At 47.4% G+C, this 22,894-nt stretch overlaps 1 pseudogene; it reads right to left on the bottom strand.

Moving 5' to 3' along the window:
* Window positions 1-20,021: 20,021 nt before the first annotated feature.
* On the bottom strand, window positions 20,022-21,064 carry LOC136454502 (uncharacterized; annotated as a pseudogene).
* Between the last annotated feature and the right edge of the window lie 1,830 nt (window positions 21,065-22,894).

The raw sequence follows: 22,894 nt of genomic DNA, 5'->3' as shown, positions 1-22,894 counted from the left end.
TGGTGACCCTTTTTCTTTTTCTTGGGGAGGTGGGGGGCTGAGGCCCTAGGGGCCTCGTCCCTCTGCTTCCCCTTGGCATCATTGTCGGGGAAGATGGTCCTGACAGCCTCTTCGCCTGAGGCGAAGTTGGTGGCAATGTCGAGGAGCATGGCCACCGTGGTTGGTACATTTTGGCCTAACTCTTGGACCAGGTCTTGGTAGGAGGTGCCGGAGAGGAATGCCTGGATAATTTCTGAGTCACTGACGCGGGGCAACTCAGTGCATTGCTTGGAGAAGCATTGGATGAAGTCTCAGACAGACTTGTCCGACCTCTGGCGACAACTCTTGAGGTCCCAGGAGTTCTCGGGGCACACATATGTGCCCTAGAAATTCCCGACAAAGACCTTTACCAAGTCACGCCAGTTGTGGATCTACGAGGGAGGGAGGTGTTCAAACCAGGCTCATGCCAAGTCCGACAGGAACAAGGGGAGGTTACGGATGATGAGCAGGTCATCGTCCGCGCCGCCTAGCTAAGAAGCTAGGCGATAATCGGCCAGCCATAGCTCAGGGTTGGTCTCACTGCTATACTTTGTGAGGTTGGCTGGTTGCCAAAACCGGGCCGGGAAGTGGGCACCGCAGATGGCCTTGCTGAAGACTCGAGGGCCAGGTGGCCTAAGAGAAGGACTATGGTCCTCCTCACTATCGTAGCGACCGCCTCGGTGCGGGTGATAGCCTTGGGCGGGCCCATCATTGTTGTGGCGTCGTCGCCTGCTGACCACATCATGGTCACCTTGTGCCTTGCGTCGGTCGTCGAGGCGGTCGTGCACCAAGAGGGCCCTGTTGGCTGTTGGTGCCCGAGTGGGTTCGGGATGAACTGAGGCCTCTCTATCCTACCGAGGCGGTGCCGTGGGTAGTTCTAAGGCGCCTCCGTGCCATCGAGAGGTGGAACTTTTGGCCTGCTGCACCACAGCGATCTCGAGGAGGTCTCGGAGCTCGCCGTGGACCCGTCACCCCTCTGAGGTAGAGGGCTCAGGCATTGTTCAGAGTAGCATCACCGCTGCCGTGATGTTTTGGCTAGCGTAATTGAAGATAGGGGGTTGCTCATCCCCCTCGTCATTGTTGATGCGGTGTTTGATGTTGTGAGCCCTCCACCGGGCTGCTCCGCCATCACTGCGACCCCGCTACTCTTGCTCGAGAGTGTCTCGGAGCTGCTACAGAAGGAGTCGGTCTTGTTCAACCTTGGCCTAAAGCTCACAGAGCTACTCTAGGTCCAGGCATCGAAGCTCCTCGAGGGCAAGGTTCTCATTTCGTGCTGCCCAGAGCTCGACGTGTGGAGGTGCGGCGCCACCCGCCCCCTCGAGGGGCAGGGAGCGAGAACCTGCCCCTTCGTCCTCATCGCCCGTGCTTGGCATCCCGAGCTTGATGTCGAAGCACTCATGAGTGGGGTCGTAAGTGCCTTTGTCATCAGAGTCAGAGTAGCCGAAGCGATAGTCGCTCATGCCTAGGAAGCGGCGCATGGCTTCAGGGTCGTGAAGCCCGGAGAAGTCTGCTCTAGCCCATGCCTCATCCTCCTTCAAGGAGTCAGCGTGGGTGTGGGTCGGGGTTGTGGCGATGAGGTTGAGGGCAAAACATTGGTAGGTGGTGGCGGCATTATCCAACCCAAAGGGGTACGAGGACGATGTTGTCGCTAGGCTCCGCTCTGTCGGAGTCGACTCCTCAGGAGGTGGTGGGGCAGAGCTTGATGACGGGGCATCGCTGCGTGCCACAGACGTCTCTCCCTTGCCTAGGCTTAAGCTAGATAGGTCCCCAACTAGGGACTCTATACCAGCAGCCTGGCATGGGAAACTGGTAGAGCGCGGTGCGTCGCCCTAAGCTCACGCGGTGTCAGGGTGGTCCCGCTTGCATCGTGCCTGGCGAACACGATAAGAGCAGCGGCCTAGGCATCGCCTATGCCTAGGCTACTGGTGCATGATGTCATCATTAGTCGATGGGGCTCTAGGTGGGAGGAGTACCATATCATACTCATTTCCTAGAGACATGAACTCTAGGCTCCCAAACCAGATCACCGTGCCATGACACAGTGGTTGCGCGGGGTCTGCCATCTGGAATTTGTTAGGATGACTAAGCTGACACGTAGTAGCTCCCCTACCTGGCGCACCAACTATCGGTGTTTTGGGTCTAGCGGATCCTCAATCGACTAGTGAAAGTGTATTGTGTGTCCCTAATCCTGTATGGTGATGCAAAGAGACACAAGGTTTATACTGGTTCAAGCAATAGGTGCCCTACGTCCAGTCTGAGAGAGCGATCTTGTATTCCTTGCACTGAGGTGCTTGCAGTAGGGGCTTACAAGCTGAGCAAGAGAGGGAGCTAGTCCTAGGTCTCTGCGTGGAGTGGCGTGGGTTGCTTGAGATGTTGATCTCTTGCGGTGAGGAAGCGAGTGTGAGTTACAGAGCGTTGTGCGTTGCTTGCCGTGTGTGTCTGTGTTTCTGTGTCCTAGAAGTGGCCCCGGTCACTCCCTTTTATAGTCGAAGGGAGGCACGAGGGTGGTACATGGATTTGCTACATGGCATTCATGAGCAGAGGTGACATGTTCGAGCCTTGTAGTTCGTCACTATGGTGGTATGGTCGATGGAGCGGCCTTGTCCCCGGTGCACTAGAGCGACGCGTCGGTCACGTCTAATCCTATGTGACGTGGGAGCCCCTATGGCTTGGTGCAGGGCATGGCGCATACTGCAGACGGTGTGTTGGTTGCTGTATGTTGACAACATAGAGAGCTGAGGCCCAGTCGGTGCAGAGGCTGAACCATTGTGGGGGGCTCGGTGGACGTGAGTCCTGAGGCTACAGAGACCCCAAAGCGGATAGCCGAGGCTCAGAGGGAGCAGCTGGTCTTTGTACATCGATTCCGAGGCTATAGGGACCCAGACATGACTCCCCACACCACGCTGTCCTTGGAGCAGGGGTTAGGTAGCATAGTGCAGCATCAGTCATGGGCACAGTGCCGAGCATAGCGGCCGATAACCCCTACCCCGTCCTGTCCCGGATGGCATGGCGTCGATGTGACTTATGTCTCATCGGCCACTCCGCTATATCGAGCTATCATTCGGCTAATGTCATGGGAGTGGTTGAACGCATTAGTTGGATGTGATGTCCTATCAGAGAAGTCAGTCAGGGCAGAGGCGACGAGGTTGTTGCCGAGCCAGCCTCGAGCGAGGTGGAGAATCGGCACCTCGTCCGAGGCCTTACGGGTGGGGCCTCGGACGAGGCAGAGAATCGGTACCTCATCCAAGGCCTTACGTGTGGGGGCCTCGAGTGAGGTAGAGAATCGGTACCTCATCTGAGGCCTTACGTGCAGGGCCTTGAGCGAGATGGAGAATCGGTACCTCGTTCAAGGCCTTACGTGCGGGGCCTTGAGCGAGGCAGAGAATCGATACCTCGTCTGAGGCCTTACAGTTTCATTTTGGGTCGAGCCCGCATCGGGTGAGCCTGGATTTTATTCGAGGTGGGCCGGGTGGTCCAACCGAGCCTCGAATGAGGTGGGGATTTTGCCGGTGGTTGTCTCTTAGCTTGGATTTTTACAAGGTCTAAGCAATTTTTTCGGTTCTTGCTTAGGGGACCCCTTTTTATGGTACCCAGCAGTTGTTAACTACCGTTTATAGGGGGCAACCTCTTTATGGCCATCTCTTAGGTATGGAGTTAGCTCGCTCACCAAAATCATAGGGAGGATGGAAGTATCCAAAGGAGGCCCTTCATTGGATTGATTGAACTCTTCCTCATCCTCTGGATTTTCAAGTCTGACAACCCACTTTTTCCCAGGGAGAACCACATGTTATTTCTTGTTTCTAGTGTTGCGCACATAGAAGACTTGGGAAACCTGACTTGCAACTACAAATGGCTCGTCCCTATACCCAACTTGGTTGAGGTCAATCATAGTGAAGCCATACTTATCTTTCATGACACCCTAACTTCCCTGAACCCATCGACACCAAAAAAGGGGCACCTTGAAGCCTGCATACAAGAGTTCCCATATCTCTTCAATCTGACCATAGTATGCTATCTTCTGCATCTTGCTGTCAGATGCATCTACACGAACAACATTGTTTTGGTACATGCTCTTCTTGTCTTGATCAATGGTGTAAAAGGTATATCCATTTATGTCATAGCCTTGATAGGTTGTGACTGTGAAGAAAGGCCCATTTGCCAACTTTTGAAGCCTTTTGTTTGTGCAAGAGGTTGAAATGGCAAGTCAATCTCTAAACCAGATATTGAACCCACTCATATGTGCCCTCGCTAACCAAGCTTCGTCCTGGTGTAGGTTTTATTGCCACAACATCTCCATATGCTCTTTGATGTAAGGTTCCACCTCTGCTATGTGCTGCAACACTAGAAAGTAGGTTCATTTATAGGCATCTCTCTCTGGAGTAATGTGCTTCTCCCCAACACACCCTCTGCCTGCTAGCCTTCCCTCATGGTGAGACTTGGAGATGCCAATTGGATTGGTGGGGTCCATGTAATCGAGGCACCAGTTGACCACCTCCTCAGTAGAATAGCACTACGCCATGCTTCCCTTGGGATGGACCTAACTCTTGGCATACCTATTTAGAGTGTTCATAAATCTCTCATATGGATACATGTGGTGGAGGAACATCAGTCCAGGATACCTAATCTCCTTAACCAAATGTATAATGAGATGGATAGATATGTCAAAGAAAGTCAGTGAAAAGTAAGCCTCAAGGAGACACATCACCTCAATCATGTTCTTTTCAAGATCTTCTAGTTATTGTTCATCAATGATCTTCTGAGAGATTGCATTAAAGAAGGAGCAGAGGCTCATGATTGCCATTCGGGTTTTTTCTAGCAATATGTTCTAGATACCAACTGCAAGTATCATTATGAGCATGACATCGCAATCATGAGCCTTTATGGGAAGCATCTTGTTTTCTCTTGCAGGCATAACCTTTTGGATGTTGGCTGAGTATATAGAGTGAAGTTTGACACTACAAAAGAAGTTGCATAATTCATGCTTCTCTTCTTGGGTCAGGCTTATGGTAGATAGAGGTGGTTGGGCACTGGTACCGTTAGGATGGAGCTCGAGCCTTATGTCTAATTCCTCTAGGTCAGCTCTTGCTTTTGCATGGTCCTTGGCTTTCCATTTGTCATTCATGAGTGTCCCAATCAAACTCCCATAGACATTTTTTTCACATGCATGAGATCGATGCTGTGATGGACTGCTATGTCTTTCTAGTAAGGTAGTTCCCATAGGATTGACATTTTCTTCCACCTCTTCTTATCGACACTCTTTGCTTTTGCACTACGCTTTCGCTTTCCAAGGACGGTGCTCTCTAGGTCAACTTTAGGCGTGGTATCCCCTACCACTTGGTCATATACTTGTTGCCTGCTAAAATGCCTTGGTGTAGATCCTGTCTCCCTAGTGCCATCAAACTAACATTTCATCTTCTAGTATATATGAGACTTAGGAAGGAAACATTGGTGCCTTACATAGACCCTCTTCTTTGAGTTATTCAACCAAATAGTCTCCGTGTCATCTAAGCAATGAAAGCAGTATTTTTCTCCTTTGCTCTGCCCAGACACGCTATGATGTCCTAGAATATCAGTGATAGTGGTGAAGAGCATGGCACGTAGGTTGAAATGTTCTTTCCCAAACCCATCGTACACCCTAATACCCTCTTCTTTCTAGAGTTCCTTGAAATCATCAATAAGCGGCCTCAGATACACATCAATGTTAACACCTGGTTGACATAGACCAGATATTAGAACAGACATCATCATGCACCTCCTCTTGTTACATAGCCATGGGGGAAGGTTGTAGATAGTTAACAACATGGGCTAGACACTATGTGAGCTACTCATGTTACCAAATAGGTTCATGCTATCCATGCTAAGTGCAAACCGAAGATTCCTTGGCTCATCAGCAAAAGTTTTATTCTTGAAATCAATGACCCACCATTGAATACCATCTGTTGGGTGCCATATGTAATCATCAACCGTCCACCCATCTGAGTGCTAGCTCAATAGTCTGCATCCTTGGAGGTTGCAAACAAACATTTTAGGCAAGGAATTATAAGGAAGTACCAAGCAACCTTCCTAGGAACTCTACGGTGCGTCTCCTCGCCATCATCACCCTCGTAAGTTCTTCTCATGTAACGAGAGGTCCCACACTTGGGGCATTTAGTGAGGGCTACATTGTGATCACAAAACAGGATGTAATCATTCTTTCAAGCATGAAATTTCTTGAACTTCAAACCCATCGGACAAACAATCTTCTTGGCCTCATATGTAGTCCTGGATATTTGATTCCCCTTAGGAAACATATCTCTGAGCACTTCTAGCAATTATCTGAAGCCCTTGTTAGTCTAGTGATGTGTCGCCTTCAATTGGAGAAGCTTTAGTGAAGCAGACAACTTCATAGACCTCTCATTGCAATTCAGATAGAGTGGTGTCTTCATATCTTCCAATAGCTGCTTTAGCTTCTTAAACTCTAAACCAGTGTACTCATTAAAGCCAAAGGCATCATGCACCATCTCCTCTAGATGCTCAACCATAGGGATAGCGCTGGCAGCAATCTAAGCTGCATCATCATCACATAATTCCTCATTGCCAAAGGGTGCTTCCTCATTGCCACCGGCACAAGTTTCATGAAGTCCTTCCTCACCATCTTGCTCATTGACACCTTCTGCATGTTTGTTCCAACATCTGTAGTCATCTATGAATCCTTGAAGAATTAGGTGGGCATGGACTGACAACTAATTTGAGTACTGCTTCTCATTCTAATAGCCAACACATGGGCACAACATAGATGACTTGTGTCCATTCCTCATGTCTGCCTCTACAACAGCTAGGAAATATTTTAGTCCTTCCAAGTACTCATTACAAGTACAGTTCTAAAGATACATCCAGTGGCCTCGATCCTCCATAGTCTACAAAAGAAGATTGAAAATAGAAGAATATAAGCAAATTCATCAATGCTTTAGTAATAAAAATAATATTTTTCTAGTAAACTTAGTTCACATTGTAAGTTTTACACAAGCAAATTCATCACAATTTCACACAAGCTCATAAAAGTTCTTGCTGAGCTCACCACTATTCATAGAGAAGCACACGCTAGAGAACAGGAGGCCGAAGAGCAAAGCACGCCAAGGACCAAGGAGGAGAGCTAAGCACGCCAGCGATCCCCTGCAGCTCAAGATGGTGAAGCATGGTCAGAGCATGCCTGATTGAGTACAATGCAGAGAGGAACGAGTTAGAGTTAGACTCAAGCTTGACCACAACCAAGGCAGTGTGGCGGACACAGAACGGTGGTGCAGCGGTGCTCTGGCTGATATAGCATGGTAGAGGTTAGTCGAAGGGCTCAGGCAGCATTAGCAGCTCACTATGATGTCAATGCACTGCTTGGTTGAACTAGGGACAAGGTAGAGCTAGATGGCCAGTGGTGATGGCGCATCCGGTGGTGCGAACTGGTGGTGAGGTCACCGTTCCGATGGGACCTACACATTAGAGGTAAAAGAATGGAGCCGATGAGCATCACAGAGTTGCAAGAGAGCTAAAACAATAAATGGGATCACTAGAGGAGCGTCGGAACGAGCTGGCCACAACAAGCTGCCCATGGTGGCCATGGTGGCACGGCCAGGGCAGCAACCGATGTCGAAGGCGATTGCGGTGGTGAGAGGTGACTATAGCAGTTTGAGGAGGACCACAAGAACTAGGTGGAGCTAGGAGCATGGGAAATCTAGAGAAGATGGAACAACGGCGATGAATTTTGCCGCCGAGCGGTGCGGCAATGCTCCAGCAGAGAAGAGGGAAAGAGAGGAGCGCTGACAGCTTGAGCTTACCTATAGTTTGAGAAGGCGGTGTGGCCCTATGGCCACCTACCATCGCCCACCATAGCAGCACGCCCCTCGACCTACCGCTCACCACAACAGTGCGCCCCTCTGGCCATCGACCGCCTATGCGTCGTGCCTCCGCCCACGGGAGCGCCATGCAACTCCGGCCACTGCCTACATGCCTCAAAGTAGCAAGGCTACGCCACATGTGACAATGGTCACTACCCACTATGTTCTATACACACCAAGTACGCAGCCCACTCCCTCTGCCCATTCGCATGTACCAATAGCTAAGTACATAGGCAAAGTACTATACACGCATTATTAACACGTGTCTGTAACAAGGTTGGACCAAATTAAAGATATATCCACCTTCGTCTCCCTCTATCTCTGCCTCACTCTATCTACCTCATTTCTTCTCACTACCTTCCTCCTCCATAGCTCTTTGTCCCTTCTCCTAGCTTGAGACGCGATGTCTCATTTCACGAAGTCGTTTGGAGTTAGACGAGCGAGGAGTAGTCTTTAAGGTGCCCACAGCACCCACATTGGCTCCGAGCATGGCATCATTCTGGATCTAGTTGGTGAGCTCAACGGGTTCCCGCTGATCCCTTGCCTAGATTGTAGTCTTGCTCGGGTGGTGGAGGGGCAGACTACGAAGGATGGTGACAACCATGGCCAACTCTACTTCAAGTGTGCTAGGAATGGGGTGAATTATTTGTAGTGCTATCCCCCCCCCCAATTTGCATAGTTAGGGTTCTAATTTGTGGCTATTTTTCTATTTCCTAAGCTGTGTGGTCACTATCGATTTGAAAAGGAGTACTTCCAGCAGTTGAAGGATTGTGGCATCATAATTGTTCGCCCTTTGAATTGGGTAGAGCTACTGGATGAAGAAGAAGGTTCAGTGGACAGTCCAAATGGCAACACCAAGAAAAAAAGCTTGGAGCAGAAGCTAGAGAATTTGAAATGGAAGATGAACATGTTTATTGTGTGTGTTGTCTATGTTGTCCTTGGATGTGTTCTAATGTATGCTGTAATGATGTAATCCTGAATTCATTGATTGAATGAATGAAACTAGATGTTCAATGCAACTGGATGAATGAATGAATAGATGGATGGAATTTGGTGTCCAAATTTGTTATGTGTAGATGTTGAATGCAACTAAAATGATGAGTGAACATAGTGACAATGCAACTGAAATTTGTCCAAATTTGCTGTCACTTGTGAATGTGAAGGTTGGAATGTTTTATTTCTTAATTAATCTAATTGAATCAGATTGCAATAGGAATTAATGAGCCAGCAGTTATGCTATAGATGCGGGTTTGGAAAACATGTCTATGGTAAATACAAGAATGAAACAAGGGGCAGCCTAGGGAACTATAGATGCATTTACACAGTTTACGTGGTTCACATCGCTACGGCGTTCGCCATTCCCCTTGGCCATGCGGAAACTTCAAGAGGCACGCTCATAAAATCCCACCTCTCCACCTTGCATTGCTGGCCACCTTCATTAAAGAAACATGGGAACTCACCTTTTGCATTGCTCCCCAGTGATCCACCTCTCCCTAGCGCGCTCAGCTCTCTGCCTTCATGTCGCTCCCCCCGACCATGGCGCCGTCGCCATGGAGAAGCTTCCACCAGAGTTGACTGCTGAGGTTGTGAGCCATGTCGCCAAGGCCATAGCAGATCCCATGGAGGACCTTGGTAGCCTGTGGGCATCGTGTTCGCAGATGCAAAGGGCGTGCGGTGATGCCTACATGGGACAGAGCATACCACTAGAGCAGGTGATGCAGCGTGTAGGCTGGGAGCCCTTCTACTCGTGTGACTATCGTGCAAACCTAATCACCAGGCTCACCAGCGTCGACCACCAGGAGGCCTGCTTCAAAGCTAGGATGTCTATTGTCCTTGTGGAAGACCATGGCACCATCACACCATGGCTCGACATGCTAGAGCATGCTACCGAGTTAGGGCATGACCTGGCTACGTATGTTCTCTCTCTTGTGCTCCATAGGTGCAACAGCGGTGCCGCCAATGATGCCACTGCCCGGTGGTTGTTGTGGAAGGTTGAATGTGATGAAGCGGGCCCTGGCGACAAAGAATGTGATGTGGAAGAACAAGAACTATGCATGGCGCTGCCAATAGGCAAGGGTGGTGTTGCAGGATGACTTGGTGGTGCCACGACGTGCAGCGAGGCCTGATCTACCTCCTCTGGCCCATCCGGTGCCTCGCCAGGACAGGCATCAGTGCCAAGGCAGAGGATACGGTGACATCATCAGATGGGAAGCATGGGAGTAGTGGGCCCTGTTCTGCAGCGAGGAGTGTAGGATCCACAGTGAGTGTCGTAGGTTCTTCCTTGATTGCCAGTGGGCATGAGTGTTGATATGTATATATATATCTAGATGACATGATTGAAACTTTTGCTTTTAGTGATGGTTGATGTTCTATCCTGAGTAACAGTGATGAAAACTAAGATGTTTTAGTTGTAATTCATGTTATATTGTTGTTTATGATGGTGTTTGTGATGTTCCACACTACTCTATTGAGCCACCTCTACAAAAAGACACTGAATTTTAAAAAATAACTACTAAAATTTGAATTTTTCAAATGACCTCGAATGGAGAAAGAACCAAAATAAAAATTGTAGATCTCAAAAAGCCATGAAACTTTGTAGTCGACAACTTTTTCATTTGAAATCATCTTGTCATGGAAAACTAAGTTTAAATTTCCAAAAAATTGAAATTTGAACTTTGAATTTTTTAAATGACCTCGGATGGAGAAACTACCAAAATAAAAGTTGTAGATCTCGAAAAGTTATGAAACTTTGTAGTTGACAATTTTTTTATTTGAAATCATCTTGTCAACAAAACAAAGCATTCATCCACAAAAGATTTCTAGTTACAGACATGAGCACCGTCGTGCCACCGTTCTGTGTCCACCGCACCGCCATGGCGGTGGTGAAAGGTCCCTATGTGGTTTTGGTAATTGAGTGACAACCTAGGTGGACTAATTGTGTTTATGTGAGATACACAGGTGATTAGTTCACATGTACATATGTGTGAGCAACATATGACATGAAGGTGAAAATGGCTTGGAGATGTTGCAAAGCTCACACATGTGATGATGAAGGAGCTCATTGCAAATGAGACATGACATTGAGTCATGTGATCAAGGTGGAGAAGATCAAGACATGACTTGGCTTGATGGACCGGTTGCAAGCGTGAAGGACAAGTCGGAGGCTTTGGAGCGATGGACCGTGTGGCAGTGAAGCTTGAGCAAGACTTGGCGCCGATGGACGAAGGCAATGGTGAAAAGCAAGTGAAGTCAAGATCAATGAACCAATATGATCACATGATGATATGAAGTGGATCATATCATTGTTGATCGTGTTGGTGCATGTGTTGCATCGACATTGGAGGAGATGGAATGGAATGCGCAAGGCAAAGGTATAACCTAGGGCATTTCATTTCACTGGTCATAGGTGTGTAGAGAAGTTAATGACCGGGTTTAGGATAGATGGCCGTACTATCAAGAGGGGCAAACTTGTTTGCATATCGGTCATCTAAGTGCCACTCGAGTGATCTAACTTTGCATCATTGCTAGGATTGAGTGGCATGGCAAGTTGAGTGTCTAATCCTTTGGAAAACATTTTGTGAAAATGCTAACACACATACACATGGTGGTGTACACTTGGTGGTGTTGGCACATTTACAAAGGAGATGAAGTTGGAGTTGATGTGGATCAACTTGGTGAAGGAACAGAGAGAAGGGTTCAAAACTCCACCGGCGAAGTGTCCGCCCATAGAGTGCAGACAGTCCGACAGTGCCACCAACGCCCTACATAGAAAAGAGAGGTCCCATAGAGTGGACCAGACTCTGGTCACGCAGTGACCGGATGCTGGGTTCCAGCGTCCGATCAGTGATGGCAGACAGCATGCAGGCGTCGATCATCGACCGGATGCTAGCGCTGGAAGTGACCGAACACTGACTGTGTGCATCTGGTCAGGGTGACATGTGGTGAAGCAGGCAGAGTGGAAAGGACAGAGAGTGACCGGACGCTGGTGCTGCATCCGATCGCGATTGACCAGACGCGTCCGGTCATGTCTGGTACCATACTAGAAACGACCAGACGCTGGGGTTGCTGCGTCCAGTCAGTTGTTGCTATAGCGTTCGGTCGACAGATGATCATTGGGATCCTACGAATAGTGTTTGAAGAAGGGGACACGTGGCGTGCATCGCACGACCGGACGCTGGGGTTCAGCGTCCGATCGATCGGACCAGAGCGTCCGGTCGTCCCGAGTTTTGCCCAGTGAAGGGGTAACAGTTCTATTTGTTCGTGGGGTTATAAATAGAAGCCATGGTCGACCTTGGGCCGATAGCTGAGCATGCTAAAGCCTTGGTGGCTTGTGTAGTAGTGCTTGGAAGCCCTCCATCTCACATATACTTGATAGTGATCATCCGATTGTGTGAGAGAGCGATTCTAGTGCGATTGCATCATGAGGTTGCATCGAGTGGCACTAGGTGATCGGGTTGCAAGCCGGTGGTGCTTGTTACTCTTGGAGGTTGCCACCTCCTAGATGGCTTGGTGGTGGTCTCCGTCGAAGCCCACAAGAAGCGTGTGTGGTGCTCCGGAGAAGAGCTTTGTGAGGGGCATTGTGCTTGCCCCACGGGAGCCGCGAAGAGCAACTCTAGTTGAGCGTGTCATTGAGCTACCCTCACTTTTGGGGTAGGTTCTTGCAGTGCCCAACATGCGGGCTTGGCGAGTGATGCCAATTAGCCGCCAAACCACCAAGTGAGCTGTCGACACAATGGGGACGTAGCGTGTTGGCAAGCACATGAACCTCGGGAGAAAAATCATCATGTCAACCTTGTTCTTCCTGTTGGTTTGCATCCTCATTACACAAGCTTGTAATTATTTTCATATACATTGTGCTTGTGTAGTTGCTCTTGTAATTAGTTAGCTCATGTAGCTTACTAGTTACCTTTTTGCTTGTGTAGCATAGAAGTAGCTCCCTTGAATGGCTAATTAAGTTTGTGTAACCTTGTTAGTCACTTTGCTTAGTTTGTGTAGCTAAGTATTTGCGCTCTCTAATTTGGCATTGGTTGCCTTGTTAATGAGCATTGCTAGTGAGCTTAGTTGGCTTTGTGCTTATGCTTACTAGCATGTGTAGGAGCTCCCTTGTTGCTTAAAGTACTAGTGGCATAGGTCTGTGTGACCTTACTCCTAGAATTAGTTGGGTGAGCTTTAGCTAGCCCGGCACCTTTGTTGCTTAATTAGTATCTTTGGAAGGTGCTAGAGAACATAGATAGAGGGGTGTAGTCTTGGCTAGACCGATTGTTCTAATTCCGCACTTGTTTCGGTTAGCCAATGTGATTAACTTTAGAAAAGGACTATTCACCCCCTCTAGTCCGCCATCTCGACCCTACATGTGGTCAAGCTTGAGTCTGACTCAAACTCTTCCTCTCTGTAGTGTACTCGATCAGGTGTGCTCCGACCGTGCTTCGCCATCTCGAGCTATAGGGGATCGTTGGTGTGCTCAGCTCTCCTCCCTGGTCCTCCCTACTCTTGTCTTCAGCCTCCTATTCTCTAGCGTGTGCTTCTCTGTGAACAGTGGTGAGCTTGTGTGAAACTATGATGAAGTTGCTTGTGTGAAACTTGCAATGTGAACTAAGTCTATAGAAAAAATGTGATTTTTACTACTAAAGCATTGATGAATTTGCTTATATTCTTCCATTTTCACTCCAACCATTGACAAACTAGCAACAATATATATGTAATAATATATAGATAGATTCATTTCTAGCCAAAGTATGCGGTAGAGTTTGCATCATAGAGTATTACTACTTCATCACAGCAATTACATCATCACCAAAAGTACGTCATCACAGAGTTTACATTCACATAGTTTCATCGGCAAAAGTTAACACAACATCACATCATCATTAGTTGTTTGCCGGCGGTGGAGGCATGGTGCCCTGCAACTTGCTCTGGAGGTCATGCACATTCTAAACCAGGAATACCATGTGGTCACCAAGGTCGTCTAGGTTCTTCTTGAGACACTTCTCCTTCTCTTCGTTCTCAGCCTTCTCTTTCTTGAGTTCGTCAACACTCCGTTGAAGACCGCCTATGCTCTTCATGATGGGTATCAGAACCACTGCCAACAAGGCCTCATGCATGGTACTTAGAGGGAGCTTATAAGATTGAACCTATATGCACAGAAACAATTATAGGAACATATATGAAAATCCAACTTAAATCTAGATACTATGACAAAAAACCAACATATAAGTTTCATTTGCATTCATATAAGTTTCATTATCCAGCATACATATCAAAATCATATAAGTTTCATATAATCAATTATAGGCTACAAAGTCCATGACCTTGTGAACACCAGAATCATAGCAAATTAAAAAAATAAAACAACTAGCTACTTCTAACAATGCACATAAAGACTTAGTGCTGCCCCAAAGAGATGAAACCCAATCTACTTAAATCATAATGCTAAAATATTGAAGTGGCACCATCAAAATTATTCACAAGATTAAAATCATTGATCTATGATAAACATCTAGATAAAGCAATCTACTCAAATCACAAAGCTGCTACAAAATACAATATATGATAGTTCACATTGTTTGTATAAAAACTTGAGTTGCATCTGCATTTATTCTACAATAAGTTGTTTTCTCTATTCCATCTGGGTCTGGGATGAGAGAATGACATGAGCAAAATTATTTTAGCAACAAACTCATCCAATTCAAAGGCTACCAACAAAACTATCATGAAATTAAGAAAGAAAACCTACATATAAGTAGTTGTAATCTAAAGAGTGAGCATTACCTGGCCATGGGTGGAGCTTGAACCACTGACTTTGCCATAGTTGACGCCGCCGTGAAGCCATAAATGGCATGTCCTGGCTCCTCTCTCGAAGCAGTGGTCACACATCTTGGTGGCTGCTGCCCTCGGTGCCGCGGCCGAGGAAGAAGGCACCATTGCCGCCACCACTTATGTGGCCTTCCTCTCCTTCCTCCTCGCCTCCATGGGTTCTCCTTCCTCCTCACTATCCAAGTCCACTACGAGCACCACCGTAGGCTTCTTGACCACTGCCCTCATTGCTGTCGTAGAGGACGAGGGCACTGCTGCCGAGGAAGAGGGCATGTCTTGCCTAGCCTTCTTCTTCGTAGGAGAGGATGAGGTGGGCAAGGCCTTCTTCTCCTTCCTCCTCGCTGCTGCCAGTTGCTTCTCCTTCATCAACACTGCCAAGTGCTTCTCCTTCCTAGTGATGATGGCGGCCTTCTTCTTCAACCCTAGCAGGGTGCCTGGGATGGCCTTCTTCTTGAAGGCCAGCGTCTTCTCAAACCCTAGTGGGGGGCTCACCTCCTCCTTCACTGTTGTCAAGGACGAGGAACGATGAATGAACCTCCCCATCTTCTCATCCCTCTAGTTGTGCTGCCTCTCTGTCCTCATCATCTTCGATGGTGGTGGCTGCGGGTATGGCTACGGCGATGGACCAGGGAGGCAAGAGGAGTGGAGGTGGCTTTGCGCGTGGCGGGGAAGGCTAGAGAGGAGTGGAGAGATGAGAGGCCGGAGTGAATGCGAGTGAAGGAGTGGCAGTTCCAATGCTTTGAACTGCCACACCACTCTGTTCGAGTGGTGAAGGGACGCCCTTTGGATGCCGACAGCTATGGCCGATTCCTCAATTAGCTTACTACAGACAATAGTTAATAACATGGATCTGAAGTAGGACTCTGACATGATGACCCCACTGCCACCTTGTTTTAATGTATTGGAAACCTTTTAAAAAAATAAACACCGCTCCCTGTTTGAACTTACGAACGTAGCGCAATGGTTAACTCACGGGGTTATGGGCCTGAAGGTCTCACGATCGATCCCCACAAGGGTACTGTAACAAAAAATCTTTTGTGGATGAATGCTTAGTTTGGTTGACAAGATGATTTCAAATCAAAAAGTTGCCAACTACAAAGTTTCATAACTTTTTGAGATCTACAGCTTTTATTTTAGTAGTTTCTCTATCCGAGGTCATTTAAAAGTTCATTTTTTTAGAAATTTAAACTTAGTTTTCCATGACAAGATGATTTTAAATGAAAAAGTTGTCAACTACAAAGTTTTATGGCTTTTCGAGATCTACAACTTTTATTTTGGTTCTTTCTCCACCTGAGGTCGCTTGAAAAATTCAAATTTTAGTAGTTAATTTTTAAAATTCGGTGTCTATTTGTAGACACGGCTCAATTGAGTAGTGTGGAACATCACAAACACCATCACAAATAGCAATATAACATGAATTACAACTAAAACCTCTTAGTTTTCATTACTGCTACTCAGGATCGAACATCAACCATCACCAAAAGGAAAAGTTTCGATCATGTCATCTAGATATATATACATATCAACACTCATGCACACTAGCAATCAAGGAAGAACCTATGACACTCATTGTGGGTCCTACACTCCTTGCTGCAGAATAGGGCCCACTGGTCCCATGCTACCCATCCGGCGATGTCGCTGTAGCCTTCACCTTGGCATTGATGCCCGTCCTGATGAGGCACCAAGATGGGCTAGAGGAGGCAGATTAGGCCTCGCTACACATCGTGGCACCACCAAGTCATTCTGCAACACTAGCCTTGCCTATTGGTGGCGCCGTGCATAGTTCTTGTTCTTCCATGTCGCATTATTTGCCGTTGGGCCCGCTTCATCACATTCGACCTGCCACAACAACCATCGGGCAGTGGTGTCATTGGCAACACCTACTATTGGACCTATGTAGCACAAGAGAGAGAACATATGTAGCCAGTTCATGCCCTGACTTGGCGGCGCGCTCTAGCATGTCAAGCCATGGCGTGACGGTGTCACGGTCTTCCACGAAGATGGCAGACATCCTAGATCCAGATAATGTGGACCTTCTATCAGAGCCAACATCGTATAGCCTAGTAATAAACCCTAGAGGTTATCAGATGGAGGTAGCAAGGGGTCGGGTCTTCCCAGCGCAAACTGACCTATGTTCATAGCCAGTAATGGAACATTATGTCGTTGTACATATTGACTATGTACATCTAGAACATGAGGATAGACCGCTGAGTCCACCCCCGTGTCCTGAGGTAAGAGCTCTTAGATAGGCTCTAGACAAGAGGGTCCAGTGGAGGAGAGGCCAGATTATGGTATCTAAGGTGCTCTCTTCTCCAAAGTTATCAAGACCTCCACTATCTATGAGCTCCAAAAGCAATCTAAAGGACTTGTGATAGGCGATGAGAAGGCAAAGAGTAGTGCCTCTAAGAGTGCAACTGTTGACAAGCCAAATAGTGGCACTACTGTTGAAATGAGTGCTTCAAAGGAGACTAATGTAGAGCTGGAGCAGCCTAAGTCCACAACTACTCCAGCTGACCCACCGACAAAGCCAAAGAAGGCTAAGTCCACAACTGATCTAGCTAACCCACCAAAATAGCCTGCAGTAGTCAAGAGTGACAGCAAAACTAGAGCAGCAGCAGAAGGTGGAGAAACCCACCAAATCGTCTAAGAGTGACCCTAGGGGTTCTGTATGAAATAGGGCCAATGTCAAGTTCAAATTTGGAGAGCGATTCCTATTAGAAACAAAGCTTTAGAAGGCAGGACCTGGGTGTGTTTGTCTTCATGCTTGGTACATGAAAGAATGTGAAGAGAAGAGAACAACCAGGATGGTTGCTGTGTTTAAGAAACAACATTTTTGGCATCTGGCAGACACTGAGTTCTTCCCGTGTTGTCACTGTAAGTACAATTTCATCTATTTTCTAGGCTTGTTCATTTTTAGCTAGGGATGCTCTTCATATATTTGCTTGCTAAATTGCTTTTGTTTGCTTCTTTATTCCTAGATGTCTGATTGTACAAGCTAGGGCCAAAGATGTGCCTGTTGGCATTATTGATCCAGATCTAGTATCAATAAAGACTATGAACACTGATAGAGGTTATAGCGTAGATTATCTAGAATATTGCCTAAGAAAATATGCCAAGAAAAAGTTTGTGATGATTGCACATAACTGTGGTAGACACTAGATTGCTATCATCATCGCTTGAATGCGGCAGAAGGTGATATACCTCGATTCCAATAGATGCAAGAAGTCAGATTTGACTCTGATCAAATCTATGATAGATGAGTGAGTATTGTCTAACCTACTATTGACCATGTATTTATTTCTTAATTATGTTAGTGGAAGTCAAAAAAATTTGATAACAACTCATATATGTGTAGGCCTTTTGGCAATTGTCAACCCAAGCCGAAGAAAGGGCAGAGAAAATTGAAGTTGACCCATGCATTCAAAATTCCAGTAAGTAGTGCTTTACTTCTAGTTGTGAAGTCGTTTTGTCAATTCAATTATTAACTATATGTTTTCTATGTTCGCATTGCCAACAGTAAGGTCCAGACCACATATGTGAGTTCTTTGCGGGCCACCACTTGATGCTGGCGATGGCATAGGTCAATCTTACTGATCCTCAGATACAACTGCAAATATATATGTATTTATTACTGCTCAACTACTGTTATCTACTTGGAATGCCTTGATCCCCTCTTGTTGTCATATAGACTGTTGCTGTTAATTTTTGAAATTGTTGTTGTGATCTAGAACAAGATGAAGCTGCTGCTGTGATCTGCTGCTATGACCCTTTTGTAGACTATGGTTGGCTTATATATATTTACTTGTAATTTTTGGTACTGCTTATATATATATATATATATATATATATATATATATATATATATATATATATATATATATATATTGTCATCTCTTGTTATGCAGCTTTATTTTATGGATGATGGCTACATACATGTGCAACTTCATCTTATGACTACCTTTCTTTGTCTTAGGAATTTGAAGAACAGTCCACTCCGATCAACTTTGCGGACATTAGAGAGAAGCTTGCCTTGTTTATTGTGTCGCTGATACTCGACAAAATAGGCTAGTTTCATTGATCACATACAAAACCTGGTGACGAACGATCGATCTATAAACTGTGTGTGATATGTGTGTACTATGAACAAAATAAGTTTTGAGATGAACAACTATAATCTTGTGTGTGTGTATATATATATGTGTCATTTTATGATATTTGTGTATATATATCTGTAATCTGTGTATATCTATGCTATTTGGGTTGTGCTGTGGGCTACAGACGAGTTTAGGCTATAGACGCGTCTGTAGCATTTTTCTTACTATAGACGCGTCTGCAGCCTAGACCTATCTATGGTAAGGAAAATACTACAGACGCGTGTAGAGAATACGAGTCTTTAGTATGCTACTTACTACAGATACATTTATAAACATCGTCTGTAGTAGTATCGTTACTACAGACACGTGTATTGTACATGCGTTGGCACTATGTTTCTTCACACATACCCGTTTACAAACATCGTTTGTAGTAGGATTCTTACTATAGACGCGTATAGCAGACACGCGTCTGAGATATGGTTCTTCACATAGACGCATCTTAATCTTGTCGCGGACGCGTGTCTCTAGTAAGAGCTTACTGCAGACGCGTGTAGATACTCACTAGTCTCTGTTAAAGGCATATCACCGATGCGTGTTCGTTTTTATCACAGTCGTGTATTGGTAAGACGCGTCTGTAGTATGTGCTTATTACAGACATGCTTTTTACGCGTCTGTAATAAGGCTTATTACAGACATGCTTGATGTGTCTGAACGCGCGTCTGTGATGTGATTTTTTTACATAGTGAAAACGGACTGCTATATCTATACATTACAGTTTATAGATGGACATTTAAACGGGCATGGGGCATGCTAGTATATGATAGGATTAAGTTCACTATTGGTCCCTCAACTATTGTGTTGGTCTAATTTTAACCCTCAACTACAAAACCATCTATTATCGGTACCTCAACTGTCAAAACCGTTCACTTTTAGCATCTGGACGGGGGAAGGTTGTTTTGACCGATGTTGAGCGGTTTTAACCACGCCATGCTGGCATTCACCGCCACGTAGGATGCTAGCCTACACCTCAGCGACATGTGGGTCCCGCACGTCACCCATTCATTCCCTCCCTCTCCTTCCTCCAGCTCCAGCAGCTCCAGTCGAGCACGGGCGCCTCGCCCTCGCCTACTTGCGTTCTCATGCCCGCCGTTGCCGCCACCAGGGCCGTCGTCATCGTCGCTGTGGAGCCATCGGCTGACGGGTTACGCCGATTGCGCTCTAGCAGAGGCTACGTCGAAGAGTACGTCGCCTTACAGTGGGCGGCCCTGGTGACGGACGCGCCCCCAACCAGGCCAGACAGCACGTCGCCGCCGTTGCATGGGTGCAAGTGCGAGTGCGGCCCTTGGGAGCCCAACATGGCATCGTGTGTGAGACCCAAGAAGTTCGCCGGATCCTGCAGCCTCATGGCGGAAGACGGCAGCGGCGCTATGCCGCGGTCGAACACTGGTTGCGCCGCGTACTTGCCATCGCCGAGGGTGGAGCTCTGATGGAACGAGTGGTAGTTGTTGCTTCCGTGATCTTGCTGCATCCCAAGAAGAGCGGACGTCGAGGCGGCTGTGAGCTGGTGGTAGCTGTCGCTAGACGATGCCACAGCCGTCGTGCCGAGGGTGGTGGTGGAAGCAGGTGCATGGAGATGTTGGCCGGCGCCGGTGAGGACATGGAGGGCGAAGTGAAGCTCAGCAGGTATGGGTTCGATGGCGCATGGACCTGGACCTTGTGCGCAAAGGGGCGGACGAGGTACTGCGGGAGCATGGCGGGGCTCATGGTCTCAGTGACAGCGGTGGCAGTGCGCAAGGAGAAGAGGTGGTGGTCGAAGCGGGAGCGCGCGTTCGTTGCGGCACCGGCGAGGGGCGGGGCGGGGATGCCGGTGAACTCCTGCACTATGGCGTGGAAGTTGGAGGTGTCGGTGGTGAGCACCGGGGTGGGAGCGCAGCGCGATGCCCGCGCCCGCTTCCTCGAGCCCCGCGGTGGCCTGGACCGGCGCTGCGTCCGCCTGGTCGGCCACCGTAGGTGCACCATGGCCGGACAACAACGGTGGCGAGGCCGAGGCCTATGCGCCGGCCAGGAGCGGCGCCGTCGTCGAGCACCAGTGGGACAGTGGCGGCGTGCGGAGCTCCTGGAGGCCGTAGATCAAGGAGCCGCCACCGAAGATCGACACGGATGGAGGCTGCTGCCGGAGCAAGGCAGAGAGGAGTCGGCACCGCATCTGGAGTCGAACTCGTCGTCGCCACCGTTGGACGACTGCAGGCTGCCGCTGTTTTCGGAGTCCATCCCACGAAACGTAGGCGCGAGAGCCCGCAGCGCCGCGCCAAGGCATGGTGTGCAAGTGCAACCGCAGTCCGCAGCTCACCAAGCTACGACCAGCTTTGGTGTCTTTACCTTCGCACCAACAGAGAAGCAAAGCAGGACCAGGGAAGTACGGTGGTGCAGCACGCAGGGAGACGCGCGCACGCCGAGTCTAGTCGGCAGATCGACCGGCCGACATGTAGGAGTTCGTCGTGCTCCTTGGTGCCTGCCCCACCTCAACCTGTCGCCGCGGAGAAGACGCGGCTGTGTGGCGAGGGCGAGGCGCCCGTGCTCGACTGGAGCTGCTGGAGCTGGAGGAAGGAGAGAGAGGGAATGAGGGGGTGACGCACGGCCCCACATGTCGCTGAGATGCATGCCAGCGTCCTACGTGGCGGTCAACATCAGCGTGGCTTGGTCAAAACCGCTGAACGTCAGTCAAAACAGCCTTGTCCCCGCCCAGGTGCTAAAAGTGAACGTTTTAACTGTTGGGATACCGGTAATAGACGGTTATTTATTTGAGGGTTAAAATTAAACCAATACAATAGTTGAGTGGCTAAAAGTGGACTTAATCCTATAAGATATGATCCACGCGCGCATTGGAGGCTTGTAGGATTAATAGGTTTTGATTTTAGCCAATCATGAGGTGATTAGCTAGAGGATGCAAAATTACAGGATTGATAGGCTAGATAGCTGTAATATTAAGAGGCGGCAAATGTGTTTTTATAACAGTTATTTAGTGCTACTTACTTGTGAGGTCTAACAAATGTGTTGCATTTAGAATCCGAGTGGTATTTGAGAAAACTTTGACAAACACTTCAAAAATATTTGAAGAAATGCTAACCAAGGACTAAAGGTGATGATTGTTGCGTGGAACATCAACTTGAGTTAGCAAGTTTGAAAAAGATTTGGAAAAGAAGTTGTCTGCACTGATTCATATAGCACCAAATTAAAGCTCTCCCGTGCGGTCAGCGGAGAAAGCATCGGAGCTTTTAGAACAGTGCATGACAAGGCTAGTTTTAACTGTGCATCATGCTATAGTTTCAATGTGCTTAGGGGTTGTTAGGTTCCTATTGAAAAATTTTAGTCCCTGTTTCATCGGATGTTTGATATATGCATGGAGTATTAAATATAGATGAAAAAAATAACTAATTGCACAGATTGTGACTAATTTGCGAGACGAATTTTTTAAGTCTAATTAGTCCATGATTTGACAATGTGGTGCTACAGTAAATATGTGCTAATGACGGATTAATTAGGCTTAATAAATTCGTCTCGTAAATTAGTCTCCATCTGTGTAATTAGTTTTATAATTAACACATATTTAGTTCTCCTAACCAGCATCTGAACGTCCGATGTGACATGTACTAAAATTTAGTCCATGGAACCAAACACCCCCTTACACCAGAGAAATCACATAGGGTTAGAATAGTCGCTAGTACAATTTTATTACTGTTGATGTGGTTGGGATGCCTCTACAGAAGTGGTTCTCTCAGCCGCCGCTACTTTGCACCGGTGATTTGTAGAGGCGGGCCTAGCCTCCTCTAGTAATTCAATTTGTAGAGGCGGCTGTGAACAATAGCCACCGCTACAAATCTATTTCTAGAGATGGCTAGAATCTAGATTCACAACTACAAATAATTTTTATACTGCTCCACTTCTTCAATTTAGGCTTGGAGAATATTTGTCGACCTCGGCAGTTGCGTCATCTTGTACACGCCGGATTTGCTCTGAGGCCTTTAGCACCAAATTCTGCACACAAAAGATGTCTGTGATCATTGTCTTGGGGAGGCTACTCGACTGCACCCTTGAGGACGT

This window comes from Miscanthus floridulus, chromosome 5 (assembly GCF_019320115.1).
Source record: "Miscanthus floridulus cultivar M001 chromosome 5, ASM1932011v1, whole genome shotgun sequence".
Taxonomy (NCBI): domain Eukaryota; kingdom Viridiplantae; phylum Streptophyta; class Magnoliopsida; order Poales; family Poaceae; genus Miscanthus; species Miscanthus floridulus.
This window is presented reverse-complemented; position numbering and strand designations above follow the sequence as displayed.